Genomic DNA, 23,348 nt, shown 5'->3' with positions numbered 1-23,348 from the left:
ATATCTCTCCTTATTCCTTCACTTGCCTTGCTTCATTTATTATTCAGGCACAGAGTCTACTACTACTGGTTCATATTCTGGAGTTTTTTTGTTCAGGGAAAATCGTAGCAAGTCAATCAAAACTTAGTGTTAAAACAATAACAAAACCAGCAGTTGAAAGCAAACAGAGCATACCATTTTGGCTCTGCAGCAGCCCATAGAGAACTGGGAGGCAAGAACATGGATGGAGAAAAGTGAAGATTTTGCACAAAGTGAAATCTTGTGTGCACGCAGCAAGAAAAAAAATAAGTTGTCACTGAAATAGTTCCATAAAAGATTGTGGTAAAAAAGAGCAAGTCTTGCTTAGAATGAAGAGCTACATCTACAGTAGCAAACAGAGCACAGCCAAAGCACAGGATTGAGTACTAACCTACAATCATCTATAATATAATATCTAGCTGCTCCGTGTTGCCCACCATGGCTTCATGCCACAACAAGCAGCACTCTCCCAGATGATGCCCAGACTTGGTCTGAGGGCCAGCACAGGACAGGGTTCTCAGTACACAGTGTGGATAAGGGCAGCCTGTTCTGGGAGAAGGCGAGCAAGGGAGGGATGAGAACAAGTTTAGCTTTAAGGACACAAAGCTATTAAATTGCTTTTGTAACTCTCCCTTCTCTGATTCACTTTGCTTGGGCACCTTTTACATGCAACTCAGAAGTGTAAAATTCTATTTATTGGCTAACATACGCAAAAGACAACTAGGACAGATGAGCCACTACAATTTAATTAAGCATTAAATTGTCACCATCCTTAATAACATACCTCAATGAGTATTTTCCAGTTAGGCAAGCATCAGCCAGGTAGAGAAAGGTTGGTCCCTGTTGCTCCTTGGAATGGCTGTTCCTTGATGCTGAGTTACCATCTGCCAACTCCATTTTTCTTTCTGGTTTTCCATGTTAGTGGTTTTCCTCTTGAATCCCTGAGAACTTTGAACTAAACGCAGTCCAGCTATCCTACCCCTACCTGCAATTTTACTTTTCCTGTCTTGTGCAGCTCAAGTTTAGGCACATTCTCACAACTCAAATTTTCTCTAGACTCTGAGCCAAAGTTCTACTGCCTTCCTTATCAATGCAGTTACACCTCCAGAACACGAGAATGGGCCTTTTTCCATTTTACTGGCAAATACAAACACAGCCAATGAGTCCTGAGTACTGTTACTGGAAATATGGGACCAGTACACCTTGGTATGGAGTAGAGGCAACAGGCACTGTCTCTTGTCCTTCTACGATGATTTTTTTATTTGTGTAAGAACAAACTTCCTTGCCTTGCATCTCACCCCTCTAGTTCAGGCTGTCTGTCTACACAACAAATAAAATAAAATTTGAAGTAAATAACGTTTTTTAAAAACCAAAATGTCTCCTACTACAGCAGGATGTTGCCACTATCTTGTTTTTCAAAATAAATTTTCAGGAAAATAAACAAATTCATGAAACTGACTGATCTTAAAAAAGCTGAATTTCCTGACAGAAGCGTTCCATTGCAGTTTTGCTAACCAGTTCTGTCACAGCACTCACAGGGGTGCTGTGAATGCTAATTTATTAACATTTGTATCAGCAAATTATTTAAAAGAACCTTAGTTAGAACTGTTTCTGGAATATTAAATTACTGTCACTCTCAATATGAACAGTAGGTTATACATCACTTGTTTTTTTCAGGGGGTGGTGGGGGAGCAGGAATCAAGTCAGGAGGGGAAAAAAAGAAACAACACACGCAACAAACTACACACCACCTGACTTCCATAACAATTTTGTCCTGGAAGTTCAAGGCAATCATTAATTTGATAAAAACAAAATCATTTTTCATTGAAAAAGTTATGAAATATTCAGAAACATTAAAAAGAAAATATATTTTGTAGGTGAAATGTATGTTACAGGCCAAAATGGGACTTAAATGATACTTAGTTTTATGTTTCTCTTGCACTGAATTACAGTGAATTTAATGTTAGAATTTTCCTTAAACATATGCTATTTATACATCACCAAGATTTTCTTACAATGGTAATTTTTCAAAATACGACTTTTTGGAATAAACCTATAAACAAAATGCTACTTTACTTTTTCTGTAAGCTTGACTTCATCACTTGTTATTGTTACATAAAGGAATTAAAAGTTTTTACAAAGCACAAAGATTCAAAATGTTTTAAATATTAAAACAAGCTTTTGTAAATTTCCTTTGTCTCCGATGATTTGCTTACTGAATCTTAACTTCCCCAACATGGCTCATATTTATAATGTTAATATTACTAGATGACATACAATCTTTCCCCACACACAGTCCAGCTGAATAAAGAGGAATTAGGGGAAAATTTCTGCCAACTTCAACAATAATAAACAGTACCTCACAGTGGGGCATTTACTTGACAAAAATAAAGGCAAAAAGGTGATAGTTAGCAACAATTAATATGGGCAAACTGAACCCTGAATTTCTAAATTTCTACATGTATGAGGAACATTATTATCAGGTGGTTTATGCCCTTCTGTACCTAGTTTCTAGGATTTTCTTGGTGCAGGAAAAATAGTCAATCAGAACGTATTAAATGCTGATATTGTCATTTCCCCAAATAAACACAGAATTTTATTACCATAACTGAAACAAGAACAACAAATCAAAAAGATAAAATCTCACACTTGAACAATCTGAAACTTTCACATGCTACTTGCAAACAATATTTCCAATTTCTTAAAATTTTATTTTTAAACAAGTAACACTTCTTCATATATGAGGATTTTTACATTTTTTGAGGCAGATCTCGAGTAGAATGCTCAAAACTTGAGTCACATGAGTAGCCAACTTCTGGAAAAGATAAAAGTTTTTTATTTAGATCCACCTCTATAACCTAAAAAAGCAAGAAGAAAAGGCTCTATTAATTAATATTTAATCTGAAATATGTTACTAATAATTCTGTTAAACAGCCATGACACTGATTGTCCTTTATATGTTCCATGCATCAGTTTCTCAGTTTTCAAGAAAAAACAATAAACTATACCTTAAAAAAATAAATTATAAACCAACAAACAAAAAACCTTAAAAACTAATTCCAGATCTACAGATAACATTAACAGGTTTGCCCCTGACTTTTAAATGACAGACATTCACTATTCTGCCAAGTTCATGGATGTTATAGTTTGGTATAATTCAATTTCTAATTCCTGATGATATCAAATGTAAACTATAATTTGATTCCACTAGTTTAATCTCTGTAGACACACACGTAAATTAAATGTTTCACATATTATCATATTGCCTTTCAGTTTTCTAAACTTAAGGTAATATAAAGGGGTTTTAATTAGTAGCAACCATAGAGTAATATAACAAAAAAACCCAAAACCAACTCAGAGCTGGGAAAGATACAGAGATCAACTACCACACAGCAGGATTTTTTTCTTTTCTCAAAGGGGATCTAATGTAACCATTTAGCATCCAGTTACAAGGTTGTATCTCAAACAACGACCAGAAAAAAGCAGTTCAGATGTATACATCAAAACTTACTAAAATTATGAGATAAACCTAAGCAAGGTGAAGATCTGTTGAGATGCCATCTATAGGCTTATAGATGATTTATTACAATTCACCCAGCTTTAACGCTATGCTTTTAGAAGGTGGCTTAATAAAAGCCAACAGCAAATAACAGGCTCACCTTGAGTGTCATTCCATTTTGCTGTCAACTGGCATTCATGCCAGATGCACCATTACATGGAAGGAAGGTGCAATGTTTAAGCTGTGACAGTGTTGCATGGTGTTCCCTCAGACGCAATACTCTGCAGTGACTGGCAGATGTATTTCTACAGACAGCTTCTCAGACAGGCCTGCATTTACAAGGGATGATGCCAAGCACTTTTCTTTTGTATTTCTGAGGGTCATTATGCTGAGAGGTAACTCTTGACATTTTGGCATATTGATGTGAAAAGCGCCGATATATCTTCCTGCAGTTTTGCGTAAGGCATATGGGAACCAGAACACACCTGTCACAAGTTGCCAACCATAATACGTAGCTTGTAAGAATACATAACCTCTGGGAATATCCAAATGATATTAATATAGTATGGCTAAACAGACAGAGGCCATAGTCAGGTCTGGCATATAAGTGCACAACTGCCATTGACTTTGGATGGTGTAACACTTCCTTACACCATAGCTGTACATGGTCCCAAATGATTATCAATTGAAAAAAAAATATACATTTGAGTTAATCACAGGCATAACATTAAAGGTGTTTTTATATATACACACACACACACATATATAACCTTCATTTCTTTCAGGGTTATGAAAACATTTTGAGTGAAGCAGAAATCATCTTTAAGCCACTGAATGGCTTTTTCGTTAATGTCTTCACTCAGAATATATACCTACTTCAGTGCCTAAATGATGGGTTCAATTACCCACAACAGCTCTTACTTTGCTATAATTTCTCTAAAAGTAAATAAAAATAAAAATGTCATATATAGACACATATCTAGAAATAGAAATAGTAAATTTTCTGCAAAAATAGTTGGTTAGAACATGATTCTTCAGCTACAAGTTGAATAATAGATAGAAAACGCTGAAAATACTAGAAGACACCCAAACATCTGAAGTTATAGTAGATAATATTTTTAATCTGAGTAGAAAAGACAATGAAAAAAAGTTCTGCATAAAAGTGGAGAAATATTTCCAGAAATACAATCATCTATGAAATTTAAATAATTGGTTTCCTCCCAGAAATCATCATGAGACAGTAGTGACAGTACTTCCTCATGTTTTCCCACAGGTACTTGGTTACACTTGCATAGTTATTCAAGTTATGAGCATCTGTAACACAGAGACAACTCAACTAAATAACTATCATAACATACATGATAAAAAAGGCTTATGTTCCACTCAGACCATCTCTCTGTTCACGGTAACAACTTGCCTGCAATGTACTAACCATGTTGAAAGAACTTACTTCTTAGTCATTCTAATAGCTACAATTCTGACCCAACAGCAAACGAAACACAAAAAGATGCTAGAAGCATAAGTAGTCCCTTATCTACACTAACAGCTTAAAAATTACCAAATTTAAAACCTCTATAAATTCTTTGACAATCTAGACTATCAATAGGCAAATGGAAGACAATCTGCAGCTGCATAATTCTCACACCTACCTCTGCAACACTCCTCTGTTCGCACTCCTCTCCTCTAGTCAAATCCTAGCACATTCCTAACAGCCAACTCGCATAACTTCTCGCACAAGCAACACTTGCTGTAGTTTGTTTCCAGTCGTTTTGTTTATCATTTGCACTGAAACAGCAGTCGGGCAGTGGATTTTAATTCCTGTACAAACTCACAGTCAAAACCAAGTTCGTACTCCTGAAAAGCTTGCAAACCCCAGTCTCACAATATTTAACATACTTACACATATGTGTTATCAGACCTGATCTAGCATTCCAAATAGTGCTTCAATGAACCCAAATTCCCACTACACTGAGCAGAAGCAGCAACATGGCTCGTAACACCCAAAGTCTATCATATCCAATCAGTACAGTGAAGTGATACACAATTTATGACTTAAGAAGCACAGTTACTAAGTGATGTGCATCTTGCAATGCTGTGTGCTGCAACCATTTTTATATCAAACCTGTGTAATCACTAGACAGCCCTGGGGAACGCTATTGACTAAAGAAACAACTGATAACTTTATTAAGTTATTCAAAATGAGAGGTCTCACTAGATACGCTAAGACCATGCTGGTATTTTTGTTATCACTAGAATCTCTGTCAATGAAGTCCCTGTTCCGGAGAACACAGAAAAAACAATTAAAAAAAAAAAAAAACACACAAAAAATTGTATATTTATAACATTATACAAATATAAAAAGCCAGATCGTGCTGCAAAGCAGCTTAATTCTGTGATCTTCATACAATTGTTGACTTCAGATCACTCAAACAAACATGGTTTTAAAAAAAAAAAAAAAGTCATATTAAGTAGTTTGCATTTTAAACCCGTGCCCGATCTTAAGATACTTAACATCAGGAATTATGGAACAGAATATGCACTCCTAAAAATTGATATCAAATTCACAATAGATAATATTTCATTAAAGACAAAAAAGTGCAATCAACAAACAGGTTTAGACTTCCTTGGGATATTGTGCTATAGACAGAAAAGAGTGGCACTGGTTTTCTTTAGTCTTAAAAGGCTGGCTTTCTGTAGGTTTTGAATCTTTTTCAATTTTTGTACAAAGAAAAATAACAGAAAATTCATCCTCTTCCTCCATTTTTGTCTGTTTTGTTTGTGTGTGATGATCTATGGTACTGCCTAGATGATTATACTTCACCATCTGGTTAACCTTATCAGCAAGACACTAGAAAACAAATCCTGTGCAGTACAATTTTATCTATACTTCAGTCATTCTGATCACAAGCAGTTACCCAAAACTATGAAAAATTGTTATGGAGACTTGAAATGTGCTGCATAAACCACTTGTGACTGAACTCAACTAAAGGCTCCTGCACTTTTCAAGGAAAAAATAATTATCCCCCAAAACTCCACTCATGATCATGGTTTTCATGAGTGAGAAAATGCTACGTTAAATACTAGACAAATAGGTAATACTGGTTGGTACCAAGGTATTGGGAGAGCAGAGCACCCAGAAGCAGATTAAAGTTTTTTTGTAATCAAAAAAGCCCAAATATTCCAGTCTTCGTAACCTACTTGGGATCTAGGAAAAATAAGTAGCAATGAAATTTTGCATTTGAATCTTCAGGCCAAAATAGACATGTTTACCCTACAGAAAACCAGGTCCTTTGAAAGTCTCACATAGTTATCCATATACATATTGAGAGGGAAAAACCTTGCATTTACAGAATAGAAAATAAGCAAAACTAAATATCTAATACACTATATGACAGTCATGCTGATAACCGTAACTCAGCTCTTAATAAGGAAGCTACTTTATTAGAGGGATGAATTTCTGTGTTAATTCTACACAAATTGATCCTTCTCAGTTTTTGAGACACTACAGTCTCCTTAACAGGCCACTAAAACTTTAAAACAAATTTGAGCCATGCTAGAAAGTGAAGTGCAGGTCATCAGCCACACTGACCGGTTTTTCCAATTCCTTAGGGAAGAAGATTTGCCATAGCAGCTTTCTTTCTTGTCGGCATTCTCAAAGAAAAGACAAAGATTTGTTTTTCCGACACAGCAGCCAGGAAATCCTCTTATCTAACTATTGCTCCATTGCCTCCTTTATGAAGTAAGGGCAAAAATTCAAACTGGAGTTAGTAAAAGAATACCTCTTTAAGAGTGATCCAAAAAACTTGCTCAACTTTTCTCTTGAAACTTTCTCTGGCAGAAACACCAGTCTTACTGTCTATTGTAAAGCTGCTTCTAGCTCTTATCATCAGGAAGAAATGAAGAAAGTAAGAGACAGCATAAAGAGGTAAATTTTGACTACCTCACAAGGACCAATATTCAGCAGGTAATATTCCAAGTAGATTGACCAACTAACTTTTTGATGTAGCAGTTCTTTAAAACATAATTAAAATTTATCACTGTTTTAGTCCTGTTTAGTCCCGTATACCATACAAGGTCATAAACAACAGATATGCTCCGTAAATGAATGCAAACTGTTCTGCTCGTACATGACATCTCAGTAGTTATGCAGAGCTGCTTCGGGTTTCTGCCACGGCCTTTAACCACCGCTAAAGTGATAAACAAGACAAAGGAGTAAATCACAAGGAGGTAGTGAGAAATTACCACGGGTAGGCAGCACAGAGTCAACAAAAACTGCCTTGTGCTCCATGCCAGGCCACAGTACAGAGCATGGTTACAGTGTGTGGAAACCTTGGATCTCAGTGCTATAGAAAATACACGGTATACTGCATCCCATTGGCTAAAGAAAGACTGCTATAAATTATAGCAGTTCCCAGAAATTCTCTAATTTTGGCAGAAGCTTTCATAATCCCTCTCTTAACAGAGCCTTCCATACGTCACCTCTCAGGAGAGTTGCATCAGATTATCTGCCCCATTGGGTTACATACATTATAGGGATACACATCTTTTACAGCAGGACTTCAATATAGTGGGCAGCGACACTGTTATTTTTGGAAAGAACAAAGCCAGTATCTTCCGATAAACACCTTACTTGAAAAAAAATTGAAACACTGTCTACGAAACAAAACAGTCAGACATCCCTGTATTTATTGTTACCCAAATGACAGCACAACATAGGCTTACCCTTCATATAGAGGTTTTGGAGAACAACTATAAACCTGTTACAGTTTATACTTCACCAATCTCAAAAATGACCTCAGAGGACCACCACATCCTGCTAAAACTGAACCTGGTGTTCTGCATTCTGACGGAATTCCATCTCTCTTAACCACCGTTACAATCTCTCTCTTCCTCATACCTACAGAACACCAAAGAGCTCTGAAATGCATTACTATGCAAATATCTTGGGTGCCTTTACTACACATTTATATTGCAGAGTAATCAATAAATTATTATTTCAATATTTATTGGAATCTCAGAATAAGAAAGAAGACAGATTACACAAATCCATCTTAGTTGATTAATGGGTACTCCAGTAAAAGGCATACACTGATGGAGTGGGTCAGTATGCAGACTATATTACTGAATATTTCAGCTTGGTTGTAAATATAGTATCTGTTTCTCTTAGGGACTGTCACACTGAGTGCAGTATAAAAGGCAATAAATTTCAACAGATTAATTAACTCTTTGGTTACTGGGGCTGTGTGTCACCTATCCTGGCACCTAATAAAAAATCCTTTAATGCCAAGACATAAAGAAGGGCCTCTTTGGAAATGAGTTATTAACAGCATTTCGTGAATAGATGGAGAAATTGTAGCCCAGCCATTTAAGTGTCATAAAGTGCAGCAAAGGCTGCTGGAGGCCTCTGAGGGACGCCAGGCAATACCATAACAATCAAATCTGAGATGGAAGAGGGATTGAGCTGTCCACTCAGAATTTTTATATTGTCAAAGAGCAGCGAGGAAATAATGTGATCAAGAAGTGAATTAACCTTGTGTGTGAAAGAAAGGGGATGATCTGATGGAAAAGGCAGTAAAGTAAAAATCACTCCATAATGCCTACATTGCAGGCTGGTCATGAGGGGCCCCTAATGTCTGCAGGCTGTCAGGGAACAGATCCAGCCCTCTAAGTACCGTAAACCCATTACCTGCATTAGTCTGTAATTGGAATACATTTATTCATACTTTTTAAGTTCTTAGGGTCCTGGTGCTGGCTAACCACACAGCATTAATTTCTATAAATGTTCTCTGTTTCCATCCTTGCGATAGAACACGGACAGTCTTCTGGGGCAATTAATAGTCAAAAAGGGATGGAAGACTTATATACCGCGTTACTTCTGTGCCTATGTCTGCATCGCACCATACTGTTTAATCTGGTTTCCTTGGTGTCAATTCCCTATGAAGCTATGCTGGCATTTCTAGCAAATAACAAGCTGCAAAAATTTGCACTGCTGGAACTGACACAACCGTATGGGAGGACTACACCGAGGAGGAAATAACCCATACCAAGTCTAACAAGGTTGCTTTGACCTAAATGTCTTTATTAACATGCTAGTCAAGCAAGAGGCAGTGAAAGTCATACAGTATAATACTGTCACATAGGAACATGCAGTATTTATTTTTTTCTCCTTGCACAAGTCAAAACTTCCTTGGACCACTCTCTATGGAAGTGATGGGCACAGACTAGGAGTAGATGATGTCTGCTGGGCACAAATCTCTTACGTATACATAATTCACCAATCAGATGTGACATCAGCAAGTCCTAGTATAAAAAAAAATCATGCATGGACATGCACACTTAAAAGTGACCCATAAAGACATAAGTTACACGCACAGTGGGCTCACACTTGATGTTTTGTATGTTTAGAACTCTTTTCTATTATTAATTAATGCTACCTTCCTCATTAAAAAATTGTTCACTATTACCTCAAAGCAGAACATAACAGTGCAATGAGAACTAAAGACAGTCTAGGCAATTGGTTGCAGCTTCACTATAAAAACTGAGCACAATAAAAGCAGCCTTTAGAGAAGCTCTAAGAAATCCTTATGCTGACTATTAGAAACAACTAGAATTACAAAACCTACATGCAAGTTTAACACAGATTTTTAAATGTACTATGGCTGTCCGAGATTTCTTACTTCAGTGAGGAAAATTTAGTTATCATCCATTCCAGCATACTTTAATCCATATAGCAATCAAAATCTGTTGAGAAATGCAAGGACACAAGGTCCCTTTGTTGTTGCCAACAGAATTTGCCAAAAAGAGTATGTTTTTCCTTGCCAGCCATCACGCTGATAGGAAGGGCACAGGACTTCTGGTAGAAGTCATCTCTCTTAATAGTCATATTCAGCCACCACCCCGGGGATACCACTGGCTCTTGGCTTGCAAATATTCCCAATCCATTCCCGAGCACTTCTGACACTCAGAATCTGAACACAGTTTTAGTTTAACTGAAAAGGTTTATTAAGAACTACTGTTGTATCCAATTTTCAGAGGGTCTAGAGTAAGTACTATTGCAGCTCTCACATTCCACCCTTTCCTCTAACAGACACTAAGAAAAAAAAAATTGCAACTGACATTTCAGTAAATACACTTCTGAGATAAGCTTTTGTGAAACCACGTTTAAATTTACGCAGAGGATTTACCAGCAGTAGGAAAGGATATAAAATTAAACAATTTCATAAAGAGAAAGTATTTACTACTCCTGGTGAATGTATTCTCTTCCTCAAATTCTATTCAGCAGGTCAACAATAGCAGCAGTTGCGAGCTTGGAAGGCTTGCGACATACTTACATAACAAGGAGATTACATTAGGAATATAACCATTGAGTTACTCTTCTCTGCTCCTTCAAGATTGTCCACACTTTCTTGTATGTTCATGACAAACATACAGCAATATACCCTGTGTCTGTCAGTATTATATCCACTTTTAGTTGCCACCAGAAAAATATACAAAAGCTGCCTCTAGGAGCATCTCTCCAGGGCACAGAAATCTTTCTGTCCTTTTTGTTCAACCAGCCAAATGTCCAAAGCACCTAAGCGAACAAGCAATACTGGGGAATACATTCAAAGCTGAAATCGGGTTAAGTCACTTTCTGATACTGAAGAACAACAAATAATATACCCAAATCTATTACCCAAGCAAACATGGAATCAAATTGCATAGCACGGAGCAGATTGAAAAGCACTTTCACCTAAAAAAAAAATAAATAAAATAAAACCAGTATTTGCAACAGAACAGCTGAATGAAAAAGTCTTTCTCCAGGTCTGCAGAGCAGCTCTGAGTGCCAAGCAAGGCTCAAGTACAGCAAAATTAAATCTAGCAGAAGTCCAGGCAGAGACTGCCAAGCATTGTGTGCAGCAGGGATACAGAAACCATTCGTCCTCCTCCCAGACTTCCAGTTCAGTATCAAGTGAAAACACCTCATCATTTTTAGTAACCTCATGCCGATAATCCAGTTGCTTGAAATGAAAAATAGTTTTGCCAAAGAATATTAAATTCAGGCAACATTTGCTGAGCCTAATGGCATTTGAGCACATGGCCAAAGAAAGAGCAAGACCAAAGATCAGTTTTTCAGATTCTTTCAGTTTGGTGGGAAACAAACACCTTGCTCCTCAGCAAGCATTACAAAAATTGACATCCATATGAAAAGCTTGTTTAGTAGTTTGGTTCCTTAAAACGAGTGACTTAATCCACAGGCTTCATCTTCCATTTTTGAAAGAGGTACTTCAATCCACAAACTACTAGGAGGGAAATTTACTTAACCCATAGTACTGTTCACATTTACATTTGTGATCAGAGAAGCTTTCCTAATCCTGATTAACTCTTTAATTTCATCCAGCTAAAATCTGGTTGGATGAAACTTTTTCCATTACTATCCTACGTGCCTAAAGAGTTCTAAAAAATATATATTTAATTTCACAGAACAGAAGCATAAATATAGGAGTAAAAAAAGTGGAAAATGCACTGAGACAAGCAAAATTCTGAAAACAAAGACAAATCTGCCTGTCCTCAACAACAACACCACAACAACAAAAAAAACCACACAAAAAAACAAAACAAAAAAAGGAATCAGTCTACGTTTTAGATTGTGAAACAAAGTCAAACTCTCCTCAAAGCTGAAGCATTCTGGGACAATGATCACTGGGCTGGGAAAGGAATTAATGAGCCCTAACAGTATAAGTACTACTGCCCACTGCGTTATAAATGCTTCACTCACTTCTTCAGTTTTCTCACCTATGAACAGGAGCTAGAATAAAAACAGCATGGTGTTGAAAGACTATTTGTGAGAGCTTACGTCATCCGCAGAAATTATCAAACACCATATTAGTTCAAAGTAGTACAGATAAATGACTGGACTAAAAAAACCCACATTCCTATGCAGATGACTTTTCACTTCAGGAAACAAGCAAACAGAATGGTTTTCAGTCTTTCGTAATGGAAAATATTATAAATGGATGGTGTAAGTCACAAAACATCACTGTTCATTGCTTAAGGTCACACCTACCACCACACTTTATCCCTTTAAACTGAAATTCAGTTCAGTTTTGTAGTCATGGAATTTAAATATCTACACGGACACTCCACCATGTAAAACACTAAACATCAAGAAACTGAAGAACCCCAAGGAAAGTTACGAAAACAAAATTTATTTCAATCTAAAAGAAAAAAATCAAAAATATCTGTTGGTATTGGAAGAGTTATTGAGATATGCCCAGATACCTCAGCCAAAAGCAATGACTCTGGTTAGTGAGGCCTGGAACAATTGTGCTGCTGAGTGAGTTCCCAACAGGGAGGTTCCAAACTGAGTTCTAGCTACTTCCCATAAGGAATGGCCTTTAAGATAGCTGAAGCATAATATCTTTACAAGCAAAGGACCATGAAATTATTATTTTCATATGAGCAGGTGCTCTTCCAATACAACCAGATTGTATTGGAATTGTACAATAATTTGTAAAAAGTCAGAATTGTCAGCTGCAACTGATGCTCACATAGAGTAATACTAACCATACTTACCAGTCCAGGCATTTGCCACAGCCAATACCATAAGAAGAACAGTTATTAATTTTAGTAAATCTACAAAATTTATTTCTTTTTTGTCTCCTGTAGTAAATATGAAAAAAAAAAGAATTGGTTAATCTTCAAAATTAAATGCATTGGATACACAGGAACTAAAGGACACTAGTTTCTATCTAAACAGAAATTGTTCAACACTACCTTTAATCCTTTACAGTGAACCCTGCTGGTTCTTGCTCACAGAGGGATTTTCTGTCACCAGCTTCTGTACCCTAAATAATTTTCATCTTTCTTACACACCATTAATAATGTCACTGCTCCAGGTATCACTAAACAATATAATTAATGGAGCCCAACTACACTGCAACCTAGCCATGTTACAATGTGATTTGGGTCTATAAAGAAAATGCTGAAGGCCTTGGCAGAATTGGTCAGGTTACCCCAAATAATAATACCATGCAGGTTCAGACAAAGAAACAAACTAGACACCAAAACCACCACAAAAATATACTACCTTCAACATAACCAAGCAATTGGAATACAACTGTAATAAACTGAGAATAACGACCATGGTATAATGCTACTTAACTTATTTGTGAGTATCAGTTTAAACTGCTTAGCAAAGGAAAACAGCTTGCAAGATGGACCATGGGGGAAAAAAAAAAACCAAAAGACTTTAGATTATTGGCCTAAGTTCAGCAGCAGAGTTAGCAATTTATGGACTTGATTATACCTTCAAAATGAACAATAACCCAGTAACTACTGCAGTAGAAAGGTACTAAATTTTTATGATGTGGGGTAATCAGGTTGGCTACCAAAGACATAGTAGACATGCTGCAAAGAAGAAACAATTCACATTAAAATAGCCAAGTAACAAATTCTATTCTTGAAAAGGATATTTTTCTTTATGTGATGTCTTCAGCAGACTGTAGGCCATTTCTTTAAATGAATGCATATGCCACACTTAATTTTCAGGCACACTTGGTTACAGAAACAGGCACTGCACTGTACATCATGTTTAGAAATAAATAGAGCTGTCATACCTGGATCCACATTGACATTTACATCAGACTCTTAATCTGTATAGATTTGACACATAGGAAAAAGTCAGCCACACCACATATAAATGACGCTTACATATTCATAATCAAAATATTCCTGGTTGTTTACTCAGTAAAGCGAAACTAGTTTCTTTATGTATCTCTACTATGGCAGTAAATAGTCTAACATTTCAGCATACTTGGAGACAGTACGCTATTTTATTGCAATTACTATTCCCAGCAAAAATTAAGGGGCAAAAATTGTGGTGATTTTTCAAAAAATAATGTATTCATTTTTGTAGAAGGTTGAAAAGAATTGTATTCTTTGCTTCATGGTGTAATGGGTACTCACAGACTGTGGAATTAGCAATTTCATGCAAAATCAGTAAACTTTTACCTTCTATTTTGTGCATGAGTTGTTAATAAAAATGAAATAAAAGATGAAGTACCTATGACGACTCAATAAGCACTCAAAGAAATGTAATGCTTTTTAAATTACTTAATGCCTACAGGAGTAACTCAGTTGCTGTCAAAATGATGCAAATGAAATTATAAAAGAGAACATTCAGAATTTAATATAAATAATACCCAAATGTTTTCATGGCTCTACTATGGGTTTTGCACTTTCTTGCTATCTTCTAGAACTTAAAACGGTTTTCATCCTGTCCTCTCCTAAATGTTTATGCAATGAGTTGAGCCCAAAGTTTGGCACTGTCCCTGTCTAGTTAGGTGCCGGAGATGCATCCATAAGAATTTTTAATTAAGGCAATGAAGTCAAATACAAAACAATATTTAGGACACTGAAGATAACTTTCTAGTTATCAATTTATCTTTGCCAGCTGCATTAATTATGCCACAAAATATTCTTCTGTTCAAGCATTTTAGATAGACTCTGGATACGTTGAATCTTACTGTATTTCAAGAAGACAATATACAATGCTTTAGAAGGAAAAAAGAAAGTTTACCGATATACTTAATCCTAATAAAAAGAAATCAACATAACGCCAATAGTGCTGATAAAGCTCAACCTTCAAAGAATCAACTGTGCTCTTTGCCTGAAGGTATACATACAAATTCTGTCCTTCCGGTTATTTACCAAAATGTGTGGAAAGGTTGATTCCTGTTTGGTTGGTACTTAAAATCACAGATTCACAAGCTAAGAGCTGTAATGTTTGTCAGCACACTAAAGGATCTAGCCATACTTCTTAACCGGGTGTTTCTTGAAGCAATAAAATTCCAAGTGTAATCCACAGTCCAGGGACTCAGATATCTGTGAGTCAAGGTCAAGTTTTAAGCAGCACACTGTGTAATGTTTATTCAGGTTTACTAAGTTGTGAAAGACTATGTAAACTAAAGCCATGCAGGAAAGGAAAAGGAGAAACAGAAACTGAAGTGAAACCACTTCCATACCTTTCCTAGAAAGCTCATCAGCCGTCTGCACTGGATGCGGTGAGATTAATGCTTCACTTCATGGCATGTTAGCCCTAGCTATCCACCACACGTTAGCAGTTGATAATTGCTGTGTACTCGAAAGTTATGTATCATATGCTTGCACTCTCTTTATGCCCAGTAGAACATACCCAAATAAAAAGTGACCCCGCCGAAATGGGCCATACATCATGGGAATTAGTATTTATTTCTCTTTTTCCCTAAGTTATTGCAAATTACAACCTTCCTTGGTCAGAGAGGTTTATTTAAGTTTACACAAACTCGAACACAACTTAAATCCTGTCTTGCATGAAGAATCTAGATGCTATAGTAGTAAGAATAAAGAAGATTGAAGCATAATTAGGAGCCTTTCTTACTAATGGGAAAAAGATACTTACTATGCAAATGTGCAGAAATTAAAAAAAAATACTGCTATAAAAGGACAATACTACAGAAATAAAATGCTTAGAGGTCTTTTCTGCATACCTTCTTCATACATTGAAATATCTACATAACAAACATTTTCTGCTTGTATCTGTGATACTGTTAAGCTTGCAAAATGTGGTGGGGGGCTCTTGGGGTTTGCAGTGGGTGGGGGTTGTTGTTTTTTTAAAAATCAAAACCTGTCTCTCCACTCACAACTTTAAGGTAGCAGTCTCCAGTAGTATTGCTGATTATTTATTTCCATGCACAGGGTTTCACCTAGTTGGAAAACACAGGCAGCCGTTTGCTGTAAGACGGGGAAAAAGATGGTTCTTCAGGAGTCTACACCAGCCAGTAGCTGCACAGTGATCATGTGGATGTCTGAAAGCATGCAGCACCCTGCTGCCTTACCCAAGTATCACCAACTGGTTTGACCAGACCATTAGCACAAGAAATCAGAGGTTCTCTTCACTGTTGTGGAAAGTGGAACAGGCAGTAAATGTGCACTGACAACGTAGCACTGAAAAGCATCAACTAACTCTGCCTGCTGTCTCTGTACATCATAGTAACATTGAAATCACACAAAACCAAAAGCCAATGCAGCATTTAGAAGATTAGGCATACCTTTCTTGAGGGAAACTACTTTTCTTGGGGGAGAAAGGGGGGCACATGGACACAAATGTCTGCTCTGCAGCTGCCCTACTCCTCTTCTGTACAGCTCCAAAACTTGAACAAATCATGTTTCTAAAGGTGTTTTAGTTGTTTTCATTGTCTTCATGCCATTTTAGCGTAACAGAGTAGGTAAGGTCTTGAAAACTAGGATCTCAAAGTAAGACAAATACTTGTAAGCAAAGCCACGCTCTTGCAGGTCCAGCACCACTGGTGCAGACATCTGGATGTTAGACAATAACCATCAGCCCACACAGATTTCTCCTGTGGCCTTTTAACATACGACAAACGATGGTGAGATTGTAGAGAAAGAAGGATATGCTCAACACATCACTTACCTCATTAGTTCTACACTGTGGGAAACCAGAGATAAGACCCATGTCCTCTAACAGAAAACAGTACTGATGACACCAAATGCTACAAACCAAACCAGAATGCAACTTTGTAGCACAAAAGATGTCAGGTGGTGAAGCTGGCAGTTAAATAAGTCTCTGACTTTGACAGCTTTGATCACCTGCCTGTTGCAGAAATGGAACCACAGGTCTCACCAACAGGACCAGAGGAAGCTGAACATGGCACATGTCAGTTCAAAAGTCTCCACCCAACAACATGTAGGGAACATTCATTGACAATGACTGTCCGGCTACTCTAGTACTACTCCAGTACAAAACATATTTTCATGCATTGAAGATATAACTTTATGTTGATTTGAGGCAAGGAGAAACAGGCAGGCTCAATCGTAAGCATTTTCAGCAGATACTTTTTGCTATAGTGTGTCATATGGATCCATTCTCAGATAACAGGGTAGAGATTAGGATGGCTTAATGGAACTTTTCATTAAAATGCTCTGGCACACTGATGACAAGTTCTCAATCCTTGTAAAACATGAGGAAGAGTTAACACAAGAGGGAGATGTGCATTCCCTTCTTTCCCTTCTTACCTCTGCCGCTGAAGTCCATATAAACCTGGACATATCATTGTCTCTTGTCGCATACCAGTTCTGATGCCCATAAAGCAGTGACAAAACTGCTTCACAGGAGTGCTGTTTTATCAATTCATGTTTGAAAGATACTCATAAGACACTATAAAATATCATAAAAACACCCATGAGTACAAAACAAGCGATGTGAGAATTCATTTCAAAACCTTCCCATGCGTAACATGTTAGTTTCTTCAGATTACATTATGTTACAGAGTTTTTCCACAGTCTTTCTTGCCTTCAGAAAATTTGAGAATACATATAAAATCCTTTATTTATTGTACCAAATCTTTAGTAATAAATACAGTATATTGCTTTTAACTGCAATTGTGGCTAATTCCTAGCTGACTTTATTTTCCTGGCACATCAGCAAATTATACAGAGTTTTTTGACTCGAAATTATTAACTAATATCATTAACCAATTCAGCCGAAGAAACCACAGAAGTGTAAAAATTACTTCAACCGCCTTTTTAACAGGAATTAAGATGTAATGATGAACAAACTTCAGAAACTCAGGAATTTTTATTCAAATATATTTCAACACAATATAACGTATTTTGATGCTTAACTAAAAGTATCATTCTCCAGCCAAGTCTGTCCAAACCTACTCTCCAAAGCCACCAATCAGAAGCATAAAATGGACTTCGTATTTGCCTTTCCTTCTTTTGAGAGATATCAATCCTTCCTTTCCAGTACCCAGTTGACACCGAAAATGCCGTTTGTTTTGTCTTCCAGGAACATACCTTGCTTATCAAACACCTACCTTCCAAGTTCACGTACCTCAAAATTCTGTATAATGTCTCCACTTACCCATTTCATGACTGCTACAGTCCTCTTCAGTCTCAGATATATCCACACTGAGAATGTGTTAAAGCTCCCTTCGGCAGCTCCTTAACATCAGAGAGGCCAAGAACTTAAATGCCTTCAAAGCAAGATAGACAAAGTGATGGAGGAGACGTCTACTAGTGGCCATTAAACAATCTAGGCACAAGCTCCACACAAGTTACTAGCACAAGCCAGGGGGCTACGCTAGGAGAACTGCTTAATGTGTCCTCAGCTCCACAGACTCCATCAGAAAGAGTGACTAAACACACCTTTGATCTGATCCAGCATTTGTTCTTAGGTTGGTTCTCAAGCCCAGATATCCCTCAACATTTCAAAGCAGACATCATGTATCTCCAGGACGTATAAAAAAACCACATGCTTACTCAGCAAACCATCCCAATCTTGCACTTCAAGAAAGAACATCTATCACCTCTTCACTTCTCAGAAGCAGGGCCTGAATTCAGACTTTTCACAGCCATGACACACCCTATTATTTACAGTCTAGAAGGCCCTAAACTATTACAAAAATCATGTGATAGGACAGTGAGAAATTTTTATATGGAAAACATTCTATCAATCAACCTGCCTCACTAGTACTTACTCTGCCATTGTCTCCAGTGTAACAAAAGACCTGCAGGCACAAGTGAGACAGCTTTACTCACATGCTCTGGAGTGTCATCAATGTAATGCTGTCAATTTCAGGTCATACACCTGCTCAGAACTGATTACAAATAAAAAGAAGTTATTCTAAAGAAGCCTGCTTGTGACTTAAACTGACTGGTAAAGTTACTTTAACCTCCTCAGCTCACAAAGTACAAAAGAATTTGAATACATCCTCACTTAAGCACAATTTTTTCTGATTATCAACCAGTTACGACTGCAAAATTCTCTATGATTTTATTCCAAACAAGTGGTAGAACATATATCTGCACATCCAGTCTCTCTGAAAAAATTACCTACTGTTTGCATTTCCAAGTACTAGCTTGTATATGCACCAGTGACAACACAGAAATAATGAAGTTGTATCCAGACAGTTAGCAACACTTGATAGATTATCTGTCTGGTCATATGTTCCATGCTTTAAGTGCAATTTAAAAATTTAAAAATCACTATTACAGTACTTTGTAATGTCAGAGGCAGAACCTTGATTTAACTTTATAATTCCAGATACAATAGCTTTCCCCTGAATATGAAGTGATGTATCACACATTTCAAACTGGGTATTCCATAATCACAGAGCTTTTTGTTACTGTTAAAACTGCAATTTAGTTTCTGAGGCAGCAAAATGCATTCGTACCAGGAATACGTTAGAAAAGGTTTTAAAAATTAGGCTAAGAAAAATCATTGCAGCTGGAATTTCAGTACAGAAAGTTACAGGAAAGGATTCAGAAAACATTTACTAGAGAAGCCTAAACAACATATACATTTTAAGGTAAAATACATGCTTTTTTAAATGTATTGATATTGCAATACTTACCTAGCCATCCCCAGTTTGGATGAGCACTTACTCCTAATTTAAAAAATATTCCCAGCAAAAAGCCGATCAAGTCTTTCTTCTACATGTGCCTTATTTATTTGGTTCTCATTCCGGAGCATCTCAGAATAACAGCAATAAAAACCTGTATAAAGCCAGCATGAAAATCTTACGGTGAAACATACAGTATTAAATTATCAGTAACACCATTGTACTTGTCAACAGGAGAAGGGAACTATTGCTCTTCCACCCTCTTCCCCATGCTACAGAGGTAAATGGCCTCGCTTTTGTCAGTCAAGTTTCTAGGTTCACCTAACTCCCCTAAACTCAGCAGATAAGTTACAACAGCCAAAATGTGCTTTCATCTAACCAAAATACTGACTTTTGCGTAACACTTAGTCATCTTGAATGCAAACCCTAAAGCACAATTCATAGAAAAATAGGAGGCTTTGCATGTAATTCCCCATCGTTTTTGGTAAAGACAATAAACCAGTAAACTACATTGGGTTTAGCTGTATCAAGACTCATAAACTGCATCCTCATTTGTACACATCATGTTTAAGTCAGCATAGCAGATTGTAAAATTATTTATACAAAGCTAAAAACCACAAAGCTCTGAGAGGTGGATTCAAGCTTTTGAAAGTGGTATTAATTCGCCTTTCATGCTGAAATATAACAAAAAAGTCATCTTTTTCCTTCATTAACTTCATTTTATTTATCAGCCAGATGAAAATGTTTGTGGATACTTCTGTCACTAATGGTATACCTATGTACATGTTTCATGGTGAAACATAACTGTATTGGGTAAGTTTTACACACATGAGAATTTGAAGGAGTAAAAAATATTTCCTAATAAGAACATGTTATCACAAAGATATCACTTCCCATAATCCACTAGCATAAAGCAAGATGTGCCCTGTTAAAAACATTCCATATTTGTGTTCCCTTCCACAAACAAGAAAAACAGAACAAAGGTGTTACGCATAATTCCCAACCTACTATATAGGGCGTGGATACAGGTACACCATTCTACAGTTGAAAAAGTAGAAAGGCTCATATTCAAAGAACTGGAAAACGATCTAGGCTAGACAACAAAACCTAATAAGAAGTTGGCATTTCTAAGCTAGACCGTAGTGAACAAAAGTTCTTGTCAATAAAACTACAGTCAACAGCATTATTGTGTATCTTCAGTTATGTATTCCAGAACAAAGACATAGGATTAAGTTTGTGCACAGAGTAAGCTTACCTGTTAGTACCTTGAGTTGGTCAAGAAGAAGTACAGACAGGCAGCATGAGAGCTTTGAGATCTTTAATACTTTCCACTGCCTCTGCTTGTGATGTACAATATCCATTTCCTGGATAAACAGAGAAGTTCTGTCCCCAGAGTCTGAATTCACTACCTTTCATAAGCCCTAACTTCATTTTCAAAAACGATAAAAGAAAATGCAATTTGCTTTCCAGCTTTACCAGTAATCCATACGTGTTCATATTGCAGACTGCAAGAACAGCGGAGAGATCAATAATAAACATCCTGCTCATTGTTCATTCTTCTTTATTTAAACAGAACATTCCACAGCATACACCCCCCTCTACACTTCCCCCAGTTTGAATGATGTCATATGGATAACAGAAATAGAAAAATGCATTGCATGTGGAAAAATGCATGTTCTTTACCAGTAGGCAAGAGACCTTCCAAGATGAAATTACACTGTCTAATTTCTACATTTCTGAATAAAAACACGTGACAATAAGAAAGCAACAAGACTGCAAAGTCTCAGACGTTAGGGAATATCAGTATCACATTTGGCAGTGTCTCTCCTCAGTGCTCTTCCTAGTCTAGAGCCCCACACTCCCAGGTTCCTCATTCCAGTTAAGGTTGCTTGTCAATCCCATTTAGTGGTGCAGTTTGATTCTTCCTATCTGCCTGCTTCCACCGAGTTATTCAGACACACTCCACTCCACATCTTGCTTCCTATAGATTGTAACATGCCTCCAAACTTCACAAAGTTGGGAGCTTTGCACTCTTGATACCTATTTCCCACCTAGCACTAGCTGGAAAAAAATATTGTGGACAAGTTATCTCTCCACTCACACCCGTAATAGTAAAGTTCATTACAGATGACATATCTAGAGAATTTACTTACAGGAACCTAGACAATCCCAGCTGACTACAGGCAAGATACAATTTGTTTACCTGAGTTATTGGGGTAGTTGCTTCTCTCATGGAGACAGTGAAAAGCACCGTCCCAATATTGCTGCAAAAAAAGCACAATTCTTTGCTAAATGTGCAAATACTCAGCCCAGACAGAAGAAACCCAAACCAAGAAGCGCCAGAACCTCTCAAGAGGATGGCTTCCATATTTTCAACAATCACTAACCCCTTTTTCAGGAACAGCTATTTTGCTAGAAGGGTTTGCAGGAATTCAGATTTCTTTTTTTCTTTTTTAAAGTCAACCTCAAGCACATGCCTTCTTTTTGGTGTTTGTCACTTAATAAATATCATTTAAAATATTTTAAATGCTTCTGCATTTGTTGCTACTATCCATAATACATAGTGATTTACTATGCTAGCATTGGAAAAGGTAAACTTTTAAAACACTGCAAACATAAAAACCTCAAGTTCCCCAAACACTACAGGGCAATACATATATGTTTATGTATAATGTTAAGTACTTCTGCACATTGTTACCAGAAACGCAGTACTTTCATTTTATAGCCTGATATGATTAGTAACTAGATCTTACGTATTTTCAAGTTACATCTAATTCATATATTATCCCCAAAACGCCTTTAGCTACCTCTCTTGTATGTTTTTTACCTGATTCTTTTGGCCATTACGTTCTTTATGCGTTTTGCTGTTATTGCTCTCGTTTACGTTTCCACTTGCCATTATTAAATATTTTCCTCCTGCAGCCTCACATGGAAAGATGGCAAGAAGGCCTCCCTGTGGATTAAAACGCGTTTTTGCGACTTTTATGAAGGCAGCAACTTCTGGTGGGCGATTTGCTACTCACATTGGAACAGCAGAGCATTAACCAAACCTTGGAACAAAACTTCTTGTCAAGGATTCCAAACTATTTCGATTTCACCGCGGTGCGAAACACAACTCGCGTTCTCCCGGGGCTTTTCCAAGCATTCAGGCGGCCCCGGAGCGGCGCCTCAGCGGACGGCGGCCGCCCCCCGCACCTGGCCCTGAGGCGCCGCGCCCACCCCCGCGGGGGGGGGGGGAGGCTGGCAGGTGCGGCCCCCCGAGCGGAGGGACCTTGGCTCCCCACGCCAGGACACCCGTTCCCCGGCTGCGTTCCGGCGGGGCTGAGCGGAGTCACCCGGCCCGAGGGACCCGCTCGGGAGAGCCCCCAGCGGCCGCAGGTGGGGAGCGGGCAGCCCGGCCACCCCACGCCCCCCGGCCCGCCGCGGTGGGCGGTTCCTGGGGAACC

General features: G+C 37.5%; 1 long non-coding RNA gene across 13 annotated transcripts; it reads right to left on the bottom strand.

Annotated features, from left to right (window-relative positions):
* Positions 1 to 2,708: 2,708 nt before the first annotated feature.
* On the bottom strand, positions 2,709 to 23,325 carry LOC130145636 (uncharacterized). Of its 13 annotated transcripts, XR_008820627.1 has the most exons (8): positions 22,953 to 23,313; positions 22,730 to 22,855; positions 22,056 to 22,166; positions 21,158 to 21,266; positions 19,915 to 20,056; positions 19,039 to 19,158; positions 18,423 to 18,534; positions 2,885 to 17,714 (listed from the first exon to the last, which is right to left on the bottom strand). It is a non-coding gene; the product is annotated as an uncharacterized LOC130145636 (long non-coding RNA). The 13 variants fall into 13 exon arrangements; XR_008820628.1 differs by adding an exon at positions 2,709 to 2,833 and having other exon boundaries at positions 13,073 to 19,158; positions 22,953 to 23,312; XR_008820633.1 differs by having other exon boundaries at positions 2,885 to 16,786; positions 17,573 to 19,158; positions 22,953 to 23,325.
* Between the last annotated feature and the right edge of the window lie 23 nt (positions 23,326 to 23,348).

The sequence above is a fragment of the Falco biarmicus genome, chromosome 3 (genome assembly GCF_023638135.1).
Source record: "Falco biarmicus isolate bFalBia1 chromosome 3, bFalBia1.pri, whole genome shotgun sequence".
Taxonomy (NCBI): Eukaryota; Metazoa; Chordata; class Aves; order Falconiformes; family Falconidae; genus Falco; species Falco biarmicus.
The sequence above is the reverse complement of the archived record's forward strand: the minus strand, read 5'-3'. Positions and strand labels throughout refer to the sequence as shown.